Source organism: Leucoraja erinacea, chromosome 14 (genome assembly GCF_028641065.1).
Source record: "Leucoraja erinacea ecotype New England chromosome 14, Leri_hhj_1, whole genome shotgun sequence".
Taxonomy (NCBI): Eukaryota; Metazoa; Chordata; class Chondrichthyes; order Rajiformes; family Rajidae; genus Leucoraja; species Leucoraja erinaceus.
The window spans coordinates 52,707,217-52,726,195 of record NC_073390.1 but is presented as its reverse complement, the minus strand read 5'-3'; positions in this window follow the sequence as shown (position 1 = coordinate 52,726,195).

The following is an 18,979-nucleotide window of genomic DNA, read 5'->3' as shown; positions in this document are numbered from 1 at the left end:
TCCCAAAGACATGCAGGTTTGTGGGTTAATTGGCCTTTGTAAACTGCGCAGAGTGTACAGGGCATGGATGCGAAAGTGGTATAACATAGAACTCGTGTGAATGAGTGATGAATGGTCTTGGTGGACCGAAGGGCTTGTTTCCATGCCATAACTCTCAATTAATCAATCAACTATGTATAAAAACTGCACTCACATTCTCTCCCCTTGTTTCAATGTTTAAGATGAACCTCCATGGTTTCAAAAGCATGATAAATCTCTTGTTTTCTAACGTCAGGTGAATTTTTCAAAGCAGTGCTTTTGAACCTACAAGTCTACAATTCCAAACACAAGGAACTGTGGAAGCTGGTTTATAAAAAAAAGGACACAACAGTGGAGTAATTCAACGGGTCAGGCAGCATCTCATGAGGAGATGGATAGGCAACGTTTCACGTTGTAAAGGGCCGCAACCCAAAACGTCACATAACCATGTTCTCCAGAGATGCTGCCTGACCTGCTGAGATACTCCAGCACTCTGTGTCTGTTTTAATAGGATTCTGCACTGATATTCTGTATTGATCAGACAATCAATTATGTAAACCTCTCAAAAGAAATGCTTTTTTTTGTGACTGATGGTCCTCACATATTTTCCATGACACAGGTAATGAACTTTTATTCACCCGCACTTCACCTCAGTCTGTCTAAGTGGGTTAACTTCTACTCTTTTCATGCTACTGGAACTAAATCAGCCATCACCATACCACATTTCAGCCAAGCTAACACAAATACTCTTCAGTTTTGGAGATCATCCCTAACATGTATTTTAAGACTTGGAGTGGTAGTTGAATACTTCACCAATTCTCCATGCACAACATTAGATTATTAATTTTTCTTCGTCAAGTCAAGCCAAGTCAAGTCAAGTCAAGTTTATTTGCCACATACACATACGAGATGTGCAGTGAAATGAAAGTGGCAATGCTCGCGGACTTTTGTGCAAAAGACAAACAACCAAACAACCAAACAAACTATAAACGCAATCATAACACACATATTCTTTTACATAATAAATAATGGAAGGAAAAACGTTCAGTAGAGTTAGTCCCTGGTGAAATAGGCGTTTACAGTCCGAATGTCCTCTGGGAAGAAACTCCTTCTCAACCTCTCCGTTCTCACCGCATGGCAACGGAGGCGTTTGCCTGACCGTAGCAGCTGGAACAGTCCGTTGCAGGGGTGGAAGAGGTCTCTCATGATATTGTTGGCTCTGGAGTTGCACCTCCTGATGTATAGTTCCTGCAGGGGGGCGAGTGAAGTTCCCATAATGCGTTTGGCCGAACGCACTACTCTCTGCACAGCCTTCTTGTCCTTGGCAGAGCAATTCCCAAACCAGATGGTAATGTTCCCGGACAAGATGCTTTCCACCGCCGCTGCGTAGAAGCACTGGAGGATCCTCGGAGACACTCTGAATTTCCTCAATTGCCTGAGGTGGTAAAGGCGCTGCCTTGCCTTACTCACGTATCATGATACATATGATAATAATATACCAATAGAAATAATGATAAGTTTAAACCCCTGTCCCATTTAGGAGACCTACAGCAACCTCTAGTGACCTTGCCCGCCACCCAAAAAACAAAATCAAGGTCGAGGTGACCTGCAACCTCCTACCACCTCCCACTCATATGTTGAAAACCTTCCTCGACAATGAAGAAAACCGGCTTCGACCAGACCCGCAACTAAAAAAATGATCAATTTTTAAAACGACAACCTATTTTTAGTCGAGGCCGGTTTTAATCATGATGAAAAAATAGCAGCAACCTAGATGAAGCCTCAACCACGCGGAAACCACTTTCAACCATTAGGTGATCTGATGGAAACCTTGGGTGGCGAGCAAGACTTAGACTTAGATTTAGACTTAGATTTAGATCCTTTATTTGTCATTCAGACCTTTCGTCACCAGAGGCTGCTGTTTAGGTCTCCTAAGTGGGACAGGGGCTTTAGTTTAGTTTAGAGATACAGTGCGGAAACAAGCCCTTTGACCCATCGAGTCCGCGCCGACCAGCGATCACCGCATACTAACACCATCTTACACGCCTCAGGGGCCATTTGCAATTATACCAAGCCAATGAACCTACAAACCTGTACGTCTGTGGAGTGTGGGAGGAAACGGGAGATTCCTGAGCAAACCCATGCAGGTCACAGATAGAACGAACAAACTCTGTAGAGACAGCACCCGTGGTCAGGATTGGACCTGGGTCTCTTGCGCTGTAAGGCAGCAACTCTACCGCTGTGCCATTGTCTTTCAACACACCGGCAGCTTCATGAGATTCATTAATTACAGAATGTAAACAAGTACATCCTCCACCTCATCAGAGACATGTATCCAATCCAATCCAATCCAACTTTATTTGTTAAGCACTTTAAGACAACAGTATCAACTCTCTTCTAATTATAAGTGCACCAATGTTTATTACAAAGACAAATTAACTATTAATTAAATTAAAATAAACAGTGGAAGATTAACACTTTACAATGCATTGTTTTACTGCTTGCACAGAGATAGACACGGACAAGCCATTTATGTGGTCACAATAAGTCATGAAACGTTGTAAATCTTCTTACATAATTATCTTGTTAAGTGGTACCATTGCAGGATACATCCCTGCTGTTAAGGACTGCTTGCTGGTGAGTGCCCTGCTATGTGTTTGAACATGGATCACAGTTTCACAGAGAGCCTCAGGGAGGCACAGTGGTGCCTCACAGCGCCGGAGACCTGGGTTTGATCCTGCTCTTAGGTGCTGTCGGTGTGGAGTTTGCGTGTTCTCCCTGTGTGACTGTCTGTGACTTTCCTCCAGGTGCCCTGATTTCTTCGTACATCCCAAAGACATGTGGGTTTGTAGATTGAGGATTTCCATGGGAAGGAGTCCTCGCCCCCCAATGATGACCCTTTTTCCCGTCTCCAACGCACCCCCTCCTCGTGGAACCCCCCTCGTTCCGGCTCTGGAACTCTTTATCCAGAACTGCCGCCGCGACGTCAACCGCCTCAACTTCTCCACCCCCTTGTCTCACTCCAATCTCTCCCCCCCTGAACACACTGCCATTGAATCACTCTGCAAAAACCCAGATTGGGTCATCAAACTAGCCGACAAGGGAGGTTCCGTGGTAGTCTGGCGCGTCGATCTCCACAAAGCTGAGGCCACGCACCAACTCTCGGGCACCTCCTCCTACTTAGCCTTGGACCATGACCCCACTGACAAGCACCAGGCCACCATATCTAGCACCATCACCGACTTCATCAATTCCCACGCCCTGCCCGACCAAGCTTCCAACTTCATTGTTCCCCAGTCCAGCACGGCCCGTTTTTACCTTCTCTCCAAAATCCACAAACCCGGCTCTCCCGGCAGACCCATTGTCTCTGCCTGTTCGTGTCCCACCGAACTCATCTCCACATACCTTGACTCCATACTATCCCCCTTGGTCAAATCCCTTCCCACCTATGTTCTAGACACCTCAGACACTCTCCGCCGCCTCCACGCATTCCACTCCCTAGGCCCTCACATCCTCTTCTTCACCATGGATGTCAAGTCACTATACATCTCCATCCCCCACCAGGATGGCCTCAAAGCCCTCCGGTTCTTCCTCGACCAGAGGAGCAACCTATACCATAGATGCTGCTGCACCCGCTGAGTTTCTCCAGCAATTTTGTGTACCTTGGGTTTGTAGATCAATTGGCCTCTGTAAACTGCCCCAATGTGTATAAGGAGTGTGTGAGAAAGCGGGATAACCAACTCAATGTGCCAAAAGGCCTGTGTCCATGCTGTTTCTCTAATCTAAAACTAAACTAAACTACACATCATCCTCATGTGCTCCATGTCTTTTGAATTCTGGTGAATCAAAGGAAATTATCGTAAATTATGTTTTTGGCATAAAACATATTCTTTCACTTTGAGTGAATTAGGCTTCAAGAAATTGAGTTTCTGAGCCATTATCTTTAAATATAAAACCTTGACCGAAACTCAATATGCTTCACTAGTCTGTTTTCCGTATCAATGCAGGATACCATCAGGAATCAAACTGTAGGATGTATATGGAGAGAAATATGTTTTAAAGGCTTAATAGGTTTTGCACAGAACATAATTTTGCTTTATGTGTTTAAAGTGTTGAGTGTTTTGTAAAGATGACTGTGCTAATTTAACTCTGACTGTTCTTAACTGCTGTTTCGGGAAATACGTATTCAAGCAGGACTTCTCACTAAACTGGTTTATGTGTTTTGTTTGGTGCAGATATTTAATTAATCACTCACCAATTGATAGACTATTTATATAAAGTGCCCATACAAAAGGTAGAGCCCTCTTGGTATTTCCTGAAAAGTGGCCCAACCAGTCTTTCACTGCAGCTTTCACTGACGAGTCCTTTGGGAAAAGACACAATTTGTGCTGAGTTATAACCTCTCCTGATCAGTTTTGCAGCGGAGTGCTTTTAGTCTGAAACCTCCGTGATTTACCGCACCACTTAAAACAGTACAAGTCCGACCAGGACAGAAAAAACATAAGGTTAATGTCTGGTCGTTACTCAGTCGATGGTGCCAAGCAGGGTGGTGATGGAAGTAGTACTAATTGCTTCAACAATCCTGAAGTGCAAAAATAAGCCAAAATAAGAACAGTACTGCTTGACAATAGACAATAGGTGCAGGAGCAGGTCATTCGGCCCTTCGAGCCATTCAATATGATCATAGCTGATCATCCACAATCCATACCCCATTCCTGCCTTCTCCCCATATCCCTTGACTCCGCTATCCTTAAGAGCTCTGTCCAACTTTCTTTTGAAAGAATCCAGAGAATTGTCCTCCACTGCCTTCTGAGGCAGAGAATTCCACAGATTCACAACTCTCTGGGTGAAAATGTCTCTGTTCTAAATGGCCTAACTCTAATTCTCAAAATGTGGCCCCTGGGTCTAGACTCTTCCAACATCGGGAACATGTCTCTAGTGTGTCCAATCCCTTAATAATCTTATATGTTTCAATAAGATATCCTCTCATCCTTCTAAATTCCAGAGTATACAAGCCCAGCCGCTCCATTCTATCAACATATGACAGTCCCGCCATCCCGGGAATTAATCTTGTGAACCTACGCTGCACTCCCTCAATAGCAAGAATGTCCTTCCACAAATTTGGAGACCAAAACTGCACACAATCCTCCAGGTGTGGTCTTACTAGGGCCCTGTACAACTGCAGAAAGACCTCTTTGCTCCTATACTCAACTCCTCTTGTTATGAAGGCCAACATGCCATTAGCTTTCTTCACTGCTTGCTGTACCTGCATGCTTACTTTCAGTGACTGATGAACAAGGACCCCCAGATCTCGTTATACTTCCCCTTTTCCCAAGTTGACACCATTCCGATAATAATCTGGTAAATCGATGCATGCACATGTTGAAACAAGGAACTATATAACCATATAACCATATAACAATTACAGCACGGAAACAGGCCATCTCGACCCTTCTAGTCCGTGCCGAACACATAATCTCCCCTAGTCCCATATACCTGCGCTCAGACCATAACCCTCCATTCCCTTCCCATCCATATAACTATCCAATTTATTTTTAAATGATAAAAACAAACCTGCCTCCACCACCTTTACTGGAAGCTCATTCCACACAGCTACCACTCTCTGAGTAAAGAAGTTCCCCCTCATGTTACCCCTAAACTTCAGTCCCTTAATTCTCATGTCATGTCCCCTTGTTTGAATCTTCCCTACTCTCGGTGGGAAAAGCTTTTCCACGTCAACTCTGTCTATCCCTCTCATGATTTTAAAAACCTCTATCAAGTCCCCCCTTAACCTTCTGCGCTCCAAAGAATAATGCCCTAACTTGTTCAACCTTTCTCTGTAACTTAGTTGCTGAAACCCAGGCAACATTCTAGTAAATCTCCTCTGTACTCTCTCTATTTTGTTGACATCCTTCCTATAATTAGGCGACCAAAATTGAACACCATACTCCAGAATTGGCCTCACCAATGCCTTGTACAATTTTAACATTACATCCCAACTTCTATACTCAATGCTCTGATTTATAAAGGCCAGCACACCAAAAGCTTTCTTTACCACCCTATCTACATGAGATTCCACTTTCAGGGAACTGTGCACAGTTATTCCCAGATCCCTCTGTTCACCCACATTCTTCAATTCCCTACCATTTACCATGTACGTCCTATTTTGATTTGTCCTGCCAAGATGTAGCACCTCACACTTATCAGCATTAAACTCCATCTGCCATCTTTCAGCCCACTCTTCCAACTGGCATAAATCTCTCTGTAGACTTTGAAAATCTACTTCATTATCCACAACCCCACCTATCTTAGTATCATCTGCATACTTACTAATCCAATTTACCACACCATCATCCAGATCATTGATGTACATGACAAACAACAGTGGACCCAACACAGATCCCTGTGGCACCCCACTCGTCACTGGCCTCCAACCTGACAAACAACCATCCACCATTACTCTCTGGCATCTCCCATTCAGCCACTGTTGAATCCATCTTGCTACTCCACCATTAATACCCAACCATTGAACCTTCTTAACCAACCTTCCATGAGGAACCTTGTCAAAGGCCTTACTAAAGTCCATATACACAACATCCACTGCGTTACCCTCATCAATTTCCCGCGTAACATCTTCAAAAAATTCAAGAAGATTAGTTAAACATGACCTTCCAGGCACAAATGGATTGCAGTTGCTGGTTTACACAAATGGATACAAAGTGCTGGAGTAACTCAATGGGTCAGACAGCATCTCTGGAGAAAGACACAAAATGCTGGAGTAACACAGCGGGACAGGCAGCATCTCTGGAGAGAGAGAATGGGTGACGCTTCAGGTCGAGACCTTTCTTCATATCTGGAAAACATGGTACTGGTGACGTTTTGGGTTGGGACCCTTCTTCAGACTGGTCAGACCAGCACCTGCAGTTCCTTATTTCTACATTTTGACTGCTGGTCTGAAGAAGGGAACATTGTGGCGGTACCTGGTGGCATAGCGAACCCTCGGCTCAGGAGGGAGGGGTTCAGCGTCTCAGAGTGGGAGGTGTTTGGTCATGGGGCCTGACCCGGGGTATTTAAAGTCTGGTCATGCCCGTTGGCGAGGTTGTAGTTGGAAGCAGCACGGTGCCAGTAACAAACACACATTTTGTCCTCGTAACTTTGTTTTCACCCCATTCTTGGCAGCACTCCTGAAATCCCCGCTACATTCCAGAACAAGGGGTCACAGTTTAAGGATAAGGGGGAAATCTTTTAGGACCGAGATGAGAAAAACATTTTTCACACAGAGAGTGGTGAATCTGTGGAACTCTCCACCACAGAGGGTAGTTGAGGCCACAGTTCATTGGCTATATTTAAGAGGGAGTTAGATGTGGCCCTTGTGGCTAAAGGGATCAGGGGGTATGGAGAGAAGGCAGGTACAGGATACTGAGTTGGATGATCAGCCATGATCATATTGAATGGCGGTGCAGGCTCGAAGGGCCGAATGGCCTACTCCTGCACCTATTTTCTATGTTTCTACAACATCACCTATCCATATTCTCCAGGGATACTGCTGGTCAAACAGAACTTAATTGCGTATTTTTGTGAGGCACCCCTAATGAAGTGTTAATGTTTCTCTGGTTTCCATCGCTACAAAAGATGCTTTGTTGTGTAAAATGGATAAAGTGTAACAGGATTATTGAATTGGGGAAGCAATATATTTTTAAAAAATCATACTTTTTTCCTGCTTTTCTAAGAGCTTGCTATCTTTCTGTAGTAACCAGGGTCTAATTTCAAGGCTGTTTCATGTAACTGCGCGATCTGCAGTTTTTGGTTTACCTGTATACGCCATCGGCTTTGTATATCTTTATTGTCATTTCCTGAGTATTCGCATACCCAGAGGAAACAAAAAAACGTTTCTCAACCAGTGTCCATTCAGTGTGCATGAAAAATAAATAGCAATAAAAAATACATGTATCATGAACAAATTTAACACTCTAGTAAACATTCAACAGGCGTTCCGATCGGCAGCGGCACAACAGTGGCTCTGCTGCAGTGTGTCCAGGTTGGGGGTTTGTGCGCGATACTGGGCAGGGGGCAAAGTCCGTTTATCAGTCTTATAGCCTGCGGGAAGAAGCTGAGGAGCATCCTGCTGGTTTTGCAGCTAATGCTCCTGTACCTCTTCCCAGATGGCAGGATGGAGAAAATGTCATGCGATGGGTGGTAAGGGTCTTTAATGATGGAGATGGCTCTGCTGATACATCTCTTCCTGTATATGTCCAGCAGGAAAGGGAGTGGAGCACCAATAATCCTGCTGGCGGTCTTCACTATCCTGTCTAGTTGGTGCCGTTCGTACGCCTTGCAGCTCCCGAACCAGGAAGTGATGCCGTAGGTCAATGTGCTCATTGCTCATTTGTATCAAGGAGAATTTGCTGGGATCGTTCATCAGGTCCTTGAGAATGGGCATTTGGGCATCTGTCCACTGTTTACAATTAGAGCCAAAAGTTTAATTTCCTTTGTGGATGGATATCTTTATTGTTGCATTACTTCCTATTAGTATTTAGTCATTTTTCTTTCAGCTTTTCAAAACAACATGGGTTCCCATAGCTGCCTTGCCGATAACTGCCCTTTCATTTGCTGCAAGCAGGTTTTGCTGCCTGGGAGTTGCTGTGGAACAGTTAGATATGGAGGAGGATAAAAGGTTTACAGAGAGGCACGAAACGGTAGTTGCGAATGCATCTAAGGCACCTGAAAACAAACCATACGTGACTGGTTCAACTGAAGAAAAGTAGGACAATTGGCAATCTCTCCCTGAAAGAGCTCCATCTCTCTGGTATAGTTTTAGTTTCTGAGCATGGAATGGAAACAGGCCATTCGGCCCACAGAGTCCATGCCAACCATCGATCACCCGTTCACACTAGTTCTCTGCTATCCCACTTTTGCATTCACTCCCTACATACCAGGGGGGCAATTTACAGAGGACAATGAACCTACAAACCCGCACGTTGTTGGGATGTGGGAGGAAACTGGAGCAGCCGGTGGTAGCCCACGTGGTCGCAGGGAGGACGTGCAAACTCCGTGAAGCTAAGGGCGGCACAGTGGCGCAACGGTAGAGTTGCTGTCTTACAGCGCCACAGGCCCAGGTTGGACCCTGACTACAGGTGTTGTCTGCACGGAGTTTGGGTATCCTCCCTGTGACCGCGTGGGTTTTCTCCGAGTGCTCCAGTTTTCATTCCCCCACCCCGCACACAGAGACACAAGCAGGCGTACACACAAGACCAGTTCCATCATTTTCCTTAGTAAGCGCCGACAGAATTTGTGGATTGCACAAATGAATCCCACTGTGCCATGCATACGTGACAATAAAGAACTATTGAACCAGACACACACAAACAAAGCCCCACACAAACAACTCACAAAAGGCCTCACCATGGGGTTTGAGGATATATCGGTCAAGTCAAGTTTATTTGTCACATACACATACGAGATGTGCAGTGAAATGAAAGTAGCAATGCTCGCGGATTTTTGTGCATAAGACAAACAACCAAACAACCAAACAAACTATAAACACAATCATAACACACATATTATTTTACATAATAAATAATGGAAGGAAAAACGTTCAGTAGAGTTAGTCCCTGGTGAGATAGGCGTTTACAGTCCGAACGGCCTCTGGGAAGAAATTCCTTCTCAATCTCTCCGTTCTCACCGCATGGCAACGGAGGCGTTTGCCTGACCATAGCGGCTGGAACAGTCCGTTGCAGGGGTGGAAGGGGTCTCTCATGGTATTGTTGGCTCTGGAGTTGCACCTCCTGTTGTATAGTTCCTGCAGGGGGGTGAGTGAAGTTCCCATAGTGCGTTCGGCCGAACGCACTACTCTCTGCAGAGCCTTCTTGTCCTTGGCAGAGCAATTCCCAAACCAGATGGTAATGTTCCCGGACAAGATGCTTTCCACCGCCGCTGCGGTGAAGCACTGGAGGATCCTCGGAGACACTCTGAATTTCCTCAATTGCCTGAGGTGGTAAAGGCGCTGCCTTGCCTTACTCACCAGTGCTGAGAGCAAGAGCACTATCCATTGTGACTCCTACGGCATCCAAGTCTTTCGACGACTTTATTCTCCTTATTTGTGACCTGATTTCACTTTTCTTGGTATTTCTCTCTCTGAGCTGGCCCATCTCCAGAGGTTGGATCAGAGAGAAACAAATCTGGAATGTGGAAAATATTCTCCCGAGACAGTTCCATCGTTATTTATGGCAGTCATACCTTAGTCTTGGCGACTCCAGTTTATAAAATAAGCATGGAATGGAGCATGTGGACAGATTCCAAATATGAATCCAATATATGACTCATTGCTGATGGATAGTAAATATCTCCATATTATCAAATGAGATTGATGAGGGTGCAAGAAGAAGTAAATGAGCAATATTGCACAACCAGTACGTGACATTTTCCTTAGCAACTATCTACTTACTTCAATGCAATTTATTTGTAAGCCTTGTATCTGCTAAATTTTCTTCTCATTTTTTGAGGGCAAGGCCAACGTGACTTCGAGATTGATCCCTGGGATGGCGGGACCGTCATATGAGGAAAGATCGAAAAGACTAGGCTTGTATTTACTGGAGTTTGGAAGGATGAGGGGGCATCTTATAGAAACATTTAAAATTATAAAAGGACTGGACAAGCTAGATAGAAACATAAAACATAGAAATTAGGTGCAGGAGTAGGCCATTCGGCCCTTCGAGCCTGCACCGCCATTCAATATGATCATGGCTGATCATCCAACTCAGTATCCCGTACCTGCCTTCTCTCCATACCCCCTGATCCCCTTAGCCACAAGGGCCACATCTAACTCCCTCTTAAATATAGCCAATGAACTGGCCTCAACTACCCTCTGTGGCAGAGAGTTCCAGAGATTCACCACTCTCTGTGTGAAAAAAGTCTTCTCATCTCGGTTTTAAAGGATTTCCCCCTAATCCTTAAGCTGTGACCCCTTGTCCTTGACTTCCCTAACATCGGGAACAATCTTCCTGCATCTAGCCTGTCCAACCCCTTAAGAATTTTGTAAGTTTCTATAAGATCCCCTCTCAATCTTCTAAATTCTAGAGAGTATAAACCAAGTCTATCCAGTCTTTCTTCATAAGACAGTCCTGACATCCCAGGAATCAGTCTGGTGAACCGTCTCTGCACTCCCTCTATGGCAATAATGTCCTTCCTCAGATTTGGAGACCAAAACTGTACACAATACTCCAGGTGTGGTCTCACCAAGTCCCTGTACAACTGCAGTAGAACCTCCCTGCTCCTATACTCAAATCATTTTGCAATGAAAGCTAACATACCATTTGCTTTCTTTACTGCCTGCTGCACCTGCATGCCTACCTTCAATGACTGGTGTACCATGACACCCAGGTCTCGCTGCATCTCCCCCTTTCCCAATCGGCCACCATTTAGATAATAGTCTGCTTTCCTGTTTTTGCCACCAAAATGGATAACCTCACATTTATCCACATTATACTGCATCTGCCAAACATTTGCCCACTCACCCAGCCTATCCAAGTCACCTTGCAGTCTCCTAGCATCCTCCTCACAGCTAACACTGCCCCCCAGCTTAGTGTCATCCGCAAACTTGGAGATATTCCCTTCAATTCCCTCATCCAGATCATTAATATATATTGTAAATAGCTGGGGTCCCAGCACTGAGCCTTGCGGTACCCCACTAGTCACTGCCTGCCATTGTGAAAAGGACCCGTTTACTCCTACTCTTTGCTTCCTGTTTGCCAGCCAGTTCTCTATCCACATCAATACTGAACCCCCAATGCCTTGTGCTTTAAGTTTGTATACTAATCTCTTATGTGGGACCTTGTCGAAAGCCTTCTGGAAGTCCAGATACACCACATCCACTGGTTCTCCCCTATCCACGCTACTAGTTACATCCTCGAAAAATTCCATAAGATTCGTCAGACATGATTTACCTTTCGTAAATCCATGCTGACTTTGTCCAATGATTTCACCACTTTCCAAATGTGCTGCTATCCCATCTTTAATAACTGACTCTAGCAGTTTCCCCACTACCGATGTTAGACTAACTGGTCTGTAATTCCCCATTTTCTCTCTCCCTCCCTTCTTAAAAAGTGGGGTTACGTTTGCTACCCGCCAATCTTCAGGAACTACTCCGGAATCTAAAGAGTTTTGAAAGATTATTACTAATGCATCCACTATTTCTGGAGCTACTTCCTTAAGTACTCTGGGATGCAGCCTATCTGGCCCTGGGGATTTATCGGCCTTTAATCCATTCAATTTACCCAACACCACTTCCCGGCTAACCTGGATTTCACTCAATTCCTCCAACTCCTTTGACCCGCGGTCCCCTGCTATTTCCGGCAAATTATTTATGTCTTCCTTAGTGAAGACGGAACCAAAGTAGTTATTCAATTGGTCCGCCATATCCTTGTTCCCCATGATCAACTCACCTGTTTCTGACTGCAAGGGACCTACATTTGTTTTAACTAATCTCTTTCTTTTCACATATCTATAAAAACTTTTGCAGTCAGTTTTTATGTTCCCTGCCAGTTTTCTTTCATAATCTATTTTTCCTTTCCTAATTAAGCCCTTTGTCCTCCTCTGCTGGTCTTTGAATTTCTCCCAGTCCTCCGGTATGCTGCTTTTTCTGGCTAATTTGTACGCATCATCCTACGCTTTGATACTATCCCTGATTTCCCTTGTTATCCACGGATGTACTACCTTCCCTGATTTGTTCTTTTGCCCAAACTGGGATGAACAATTTTTGTAGTTCATCCATGCAGTCTTTAAATGTCTTCCATTGCATATCCACCGTCAACCCTTTTAGAATTAATTGCCAGTCAATCTTGGCCAATTCACGTCTCATACCCTCAAAGTTACCTTTCTTTAAGTTCAGAACCATTGTTTCTGAATTAACAATGTCACTCTCCATCCTAATGAAGAACTCAACCATATTATGGTCACTCTTGCCCAAGGGGGCACGTACAACAAGATTGCTAACTAACCCTTCCTCATTACTAGATGTAGGAAAAATGTTCTCAATGTTGGGGCGAGTCCAGAACCAGGGGCCACACAGTCTTAGAATAAAGGGGAGGTCATTTAAGACTGAGGTGAGGAAAAACTTTTTCACCCAGAAAGTTGTGAATTTATGGAATTCCTTGCCACAGAGGGCAGTGGAGGCCAAGTCACTGGATGGATTTAAGAGAGATTTAGATAGAGCTCTAGGGGCTAGTGGAGTCAAGGGATATGGGGAGAAGGCAGGCACAGGTTATTGATAGGGGACGATCAGCCATGATCACAATGAATGGCGGTGCTGGCTCGAAGGGCTGAACGACCTCCTCCTGCACCTATTTTCTATGTTTCCATGTTTCTCATAGTTGTCGGTGAATTTTCTCAGAAAATCCATAAAAAGAACTGGACACAAAGTGCTGGAGTAGCTCAGCGGGTCAGGCAGCGTAAAGAGGAATGAATGGCCTAGTGATGGTTCGGGTCGGAACATAGAAACATAGAAACATAGAAATTAGGTGCAGGAGTAGGCCATTCGGCCCTTCGAGCCTGCACCGCCATTCAATATGATTATGGCTGATCATCCAACTCAGTATCCCGTACCTGCCTTCTCTCCATACCCCTGATCCCCTTAGCCACAAGGGCCACATCTAACTCCCTCTTAAATATAGCCAATGAACTGGCCTCAACTACCCTCTGTGGCAGAGAGTTCCAGAGATTCACCACTCTCTGTGTGAAAAAAGTTCTACTCATCTTTGTTTTAAAGGATTTCCCCTTTATCCTTAAGCTCTGACCCCTTGTCCTGGACTTCCCTAACATCGGGAACCATTCGTTAGATTCGGAGTCTAAAACATCGCCTGTCCATTTCCTCCCCAGAGTAACTCATCGGATCATGCGGCCTGCACCGCTGAGTTACCCCAGCACTTGGTGTCCTTTTGTCTAATCCAGCATTTGTAGTTCCTTGTTTCTGTATAAAGAGTTGGTATGGGTGTAAAAGCTTGTCCTTGTATCTACCTGTATGTAGGATTTTATGTTGTTCAAGAAGGAACTGCAGATGCTGGAAGATTGAAGGTAGACAAAATTGCTGGAGAAACTCAGCGGGTGCAGCAGCATCTATGAAGTGAAGGAAATAGGCGACGTTTCGGGCCGAAACCCTTCTTCAGACTGAAGGATTTTATGTTTGTTTTTTATCTCACGTGCACTGTGGTACAGTGAAAAGCTTTTACGAAAGGAACTCCAGGTGCTGGAAAATCGGAGGTAGACAAAAGTGCTGGAGAAACTCAGCGGGTGCAGCAGCATCTATGGAGCGAAGGAAATAGGCAACATTTCGTCCCGAAATGTTGCCTATTTCCTTCGCTCCATAGATGCTGCTGCACCCGCTGAGTTTCTCCAACACTTTTGTCTACAGTGAAAAGCTGTATTTGTTGCATGCTAAATCCAGTCACCAGAAAGACTATAGATGATTACAATCAAGTCACCACAGAATACAGGAAGGAACTGCAGATGTTGGTTTAAACTGAAGATGGGCATAAAATGTCGGAGTAACTCAGCGGGACAGGCAGCATCTCTGAAGTGAAGGAATGGGTAATGGTTTCGGGTCAAAGAAGGGTCTCGACCCAAAACGCCACCCATTCTCGCCAGAGATGCTGCCTGTCCCGCTGAGTTACTCCAACATTTTGTGTCTGCCACAGTGTACACATACGGGGTAACAGGAATAACGTTCAGTGTGAAATAAAGTCCAGTAAAGTCGGATTTATAATAGTCCGAGGGTCTCCACTGAGGTCAAGTCAAGTCACATTTATTTATATAGCACCTTAAAAAAAACAACTCTCGTTGGTCAAAGTGCTTTACATTTGTTATAAGAATAGTATAAACAAACAAACTACATACATATAGCCCTCGCTCAGTGGACGTCAGGAAAGGCTTGGGAGTATAGATAAGATTTTTGTCTTGACTTAAAGGAGTCGATGGAGGGGGCAGTTCTGATGGGAAGAGGGATGCTGTTCCTCAGTCTAGGAGCTGCAACCGCAAAGTTGCGGTCGCCCTTAAGCTTATGTCTAGATAATATAACCATATAACCATATAACCATATAACCATATAACAATTACAGCATGGAAACAGGCCATCTCAGCCCTTCTAGTCCGTACCGAACACTTACTCTCACCTAGTCCCATCTACCTGCACTCAGACCATAACCCTCCATTCCTTTCCCGTCCATATACCTATCCAATTTATTTTTAAATGATAAAATCGAACCTGCCTCCACCACTTCCACTGGAAGCTCATTCCACACAGCAACCACTCTCTGAGTAAAGAAGTTACCCCTAAACTTTTGTCCCTTAATTTTCAAATCATGTCCTCTTGTTTGAATCTTCCCTACTCTCAATGGAAAAAACTTATCCACGTCAACTCTGTCTATCCCTCTCATCATTTTAAAGACCTCTTATCAAGTCCCCCCTTAACCTTCTGCGCTCCAAAGAATAAAGACCTATCTTGTTCAACCTTTCTCTGTAACTTTGGTGCTGAAACCCAGGCAACATTCTAGTAAATCTCCTCTGTACTCTCTCTATTTTGTTGACATCTTTCCTATAATTTGGCGAGCAAAATTGTACACCATACTCCAGAATTGGCTTCACCAATGCCTTGTACAATTTTAACATTACATCCCAACTTCTATATTCAATGTTCTAATTTATAAAGGCCAGCACACCAAAAGCTTTCTTTACCACCCTATCTACATGAGATTCCACCTTCAGGGAACTATGTACAGTTATTCCTAGATCCCTCTGTTCAACTGCATTCCTTAATTCGCATTTGGCACGACCAATTCGATAATAGTTCAGGATTGCTCTTTAGTTGTTGGTAGGATGGTTCAGTTGCCTGATAACAGCTGGGGATAAACTGTCCCTGAATCTGGAAGAGGGGAGGGGGGAGTGGCCGGGTGGGGGGGGGGTGACTCATCCTTGATTATGCTGGTGGCCTTGCTGAGGCAGCGTGAGGTGTAAATGGAGTCAATGGAAGGGAGGTCGGTTTGTGTGATGGTCTGGGCTGCCTGCATGATGCTGGTGACTGCAGGAGGACCGCTCTCTATTCGTGGTGAAGGGTTACAGCTTGATTTACACAAGTAAATCATATTGGATTGACAGAAATCTGTGGCTACAGGGGATAAACTGTAGTTGACAAATCCAGACGACCGTTCCACAGTTCTGAAAACGGTGATCCATCCTGTATTATTGCCAAGGAAACTTCTCCACATAATTACTGCACACTGTTTTTCCCATCATCCCATAAAAAAATTAAAACGATAGCAACATTTTGGAAATCTGATGAGTTGGACATAGAAAATATTGGAAGAAGACTGGCTGGCCTCTGCTGAGTGAATGCCCTCATATAATTTTATGCATTTCATCTATTACTGATGTTATCAATTATGGATAGCTCAGACAACTGAAGCCTCTGTGCTCATCAATTAAGATAATTGTTCTTTTATTTTGGTGATGATGTCAATGCTGCGCTGGCAAGATCAGCATTTACAGTTCTTCGTCCAATTGTTCTTAAAATAGTGGCACGGCATTGCATCTCCTGGACTGAAGAGTTATCATAGAAAATATGGAAACATAGAAAATAATTGCAGGAGGAAGCCAATTGGCCCTTCAAGCCCTTCATCGTGATCATGGCTGATCATCCACAATCAGTAACCCGTGCCTGCCTTCTCCCCATACCATAAAAACATGGAAAATAGGTGCAGGAGGAGGCCATTCGGCCCTTCGAGCCAGCACCGCCATTCATTGTGATCATGGCTGATCGTCCCCTATCAATAACACGTGCCTGCCTTCTCCCCACATCCCTTGACTCCACTAGCCCCTAGAGCTCTATCTAACTCTCTCTTAAATCCATCCAGTGACTTGGCCTCCACTGTCCTCTGTGGCAGGGAATTCCATAAATTCACAACTCTCTGGGTGAAAACGTTTTTTCTCTCACCTCAGTCCTAAATGACCTCCCCTTTATTCTAAGACTGTGGCCCCTGGTTCTGGACTCGCCCAACATTGGGAACATTTTTCCTGCATCTAGCTTGTCCAGTCCTTTTATAATTTTATGTTTCTATAAGATTCCCACCTCATCCTTCTAAACTCCAGTGAATACAAGCCTAGTCTTTTCAATCTTTCCTCATGTGACAGTCCCGCCATCCCAGGGATGGCAGGACTGATTCTGCTAGCCCTAAGAGATTCTGCCCCAACATTGCCCCAATCGCCCCCAACATTAGGAACATTTTTCCTGCATCTAGCTTAGACAATAGAGTAGACAATAGACAATTGGTGCAGGAGTAGGCCATTTGGATCTTTGAGCCAGCACCACCATTCACAGTGATCATGGCTGATCATTCACAATCTGTTCCTGCCTTCTCCCCATTTCCATTGACTCCGCTATCTTTAGGAGCTCTATCTAACTCTCTCTTGAAAACATCCAGTCAATTGGCATCCACTGTTTTCTGAGGCAGAGAATTCCACAGATTCACAACTATCTGGGTGAAAAAGTTTTTCCTCATCTCTGTTCTAAATATCCTACCCCTTATTCTTAAACAGTGGTCCCTGGTTCTGGACTACCCCAACATTGGGAACATGTTTCCTGCCTCTAACATGTCCAATTCCTTAATAATCTTGTATGTTTCAATAATATCCCTTCTCATCCTTCTAAATTCCAGTGTATACCATCCTAGTCACTCCATTCTGTCAACATATTACTGTCCCACCATCCTGGGAATCAACCTTGTGAACCTAGACTACATTCCATCAATAGCAAGAATGTCCTTCCTCAAAATTGGAGCCCAAAACATGCACACAATACTCCAGGTGTGGTCTCACTAGGGCCCTGTACAACTGCATTAGGACTTCTTTGCTCCTATACTCAACTCATCTTGTTATGAAGGCCAACATGTCATTAGCTTTCATCACTGCCTGCTGTACCTGCATGCTTACTTTCAGTGACTGATGAACAAGGACACCCAGATCTCGTTGTACTTCCTCTTTTCCCAACTTGACACCATTCAGATAATAATCTGCCACCAAAGTGGATAACCTCACATTTATCCACATTAAACTGCATCTGCCAAGCATCTGCCCCCTCACCCAACCTGTCCAAGCCCTGCATCCTCATAGCATCCTCCTCACCGTTCACACTGCCACCCAGCTTTGTATCATCTGCTAATGTCCAGTCCTTTTATGATTTTATACACTTCTATAATATCTCCTCTCGTCCTAAATTCCAGTGAATACAAACCCAGTCTTTCCAATGTTTAAGAAATTAACTGCAGATGCTGGAAAATCGAAGGTAGACAAAAAATGCTGTAGAAAATCAGAGGTTGAGGCAGCATCTATGGAGCGAAGGAAATAGGCAACGTTTCGGGCCGAAACCCTTCTTCAGACTGATGCGAGGGTGGGGGGGATGGGAATGAGAAAGGAAGAGGACGAGCCGGAGGAACAGAGGGAGAGCTAGAACGGGAGGACATAGTAAGAACTATCTGAAATTAGAGAAGTCAATGTTCATACCGCTGGGGTACTAACTGCCCAAACGGAATATGAGGTGCTGCTCCTCCAATTTCCGGTGGTCCTCACTCTGGCCATGGAGGAGGCCCAGGACAGAAAGGTCAGATTCAGAATGGGAGGGGGAGTTGAAGTGCTGAGCCACTGGGAGATCAGGTTGGTTATTGCGAACCGAGCAGAGGTGTTCGGCGAAGCGATCGCCAAGCCTACGCTTGGTCTCACCGATGTAGATCAGCTGACATCTAGAGCAGTGGATGCAATAGATGAGGTTGGAGGAGATGCAGGTGAACCTCTGTCGCACCTGGAACGATTGCTTGGGTCCTTGAATGGAGTCTAGGGGGGAGGTAAAGCAACAAGTGTAGCATGTCCTCCCCTCCTACCTCTCCCTCTAGCCCTCTGGCTCCTCCTCCTCTTCCTTTCTTCT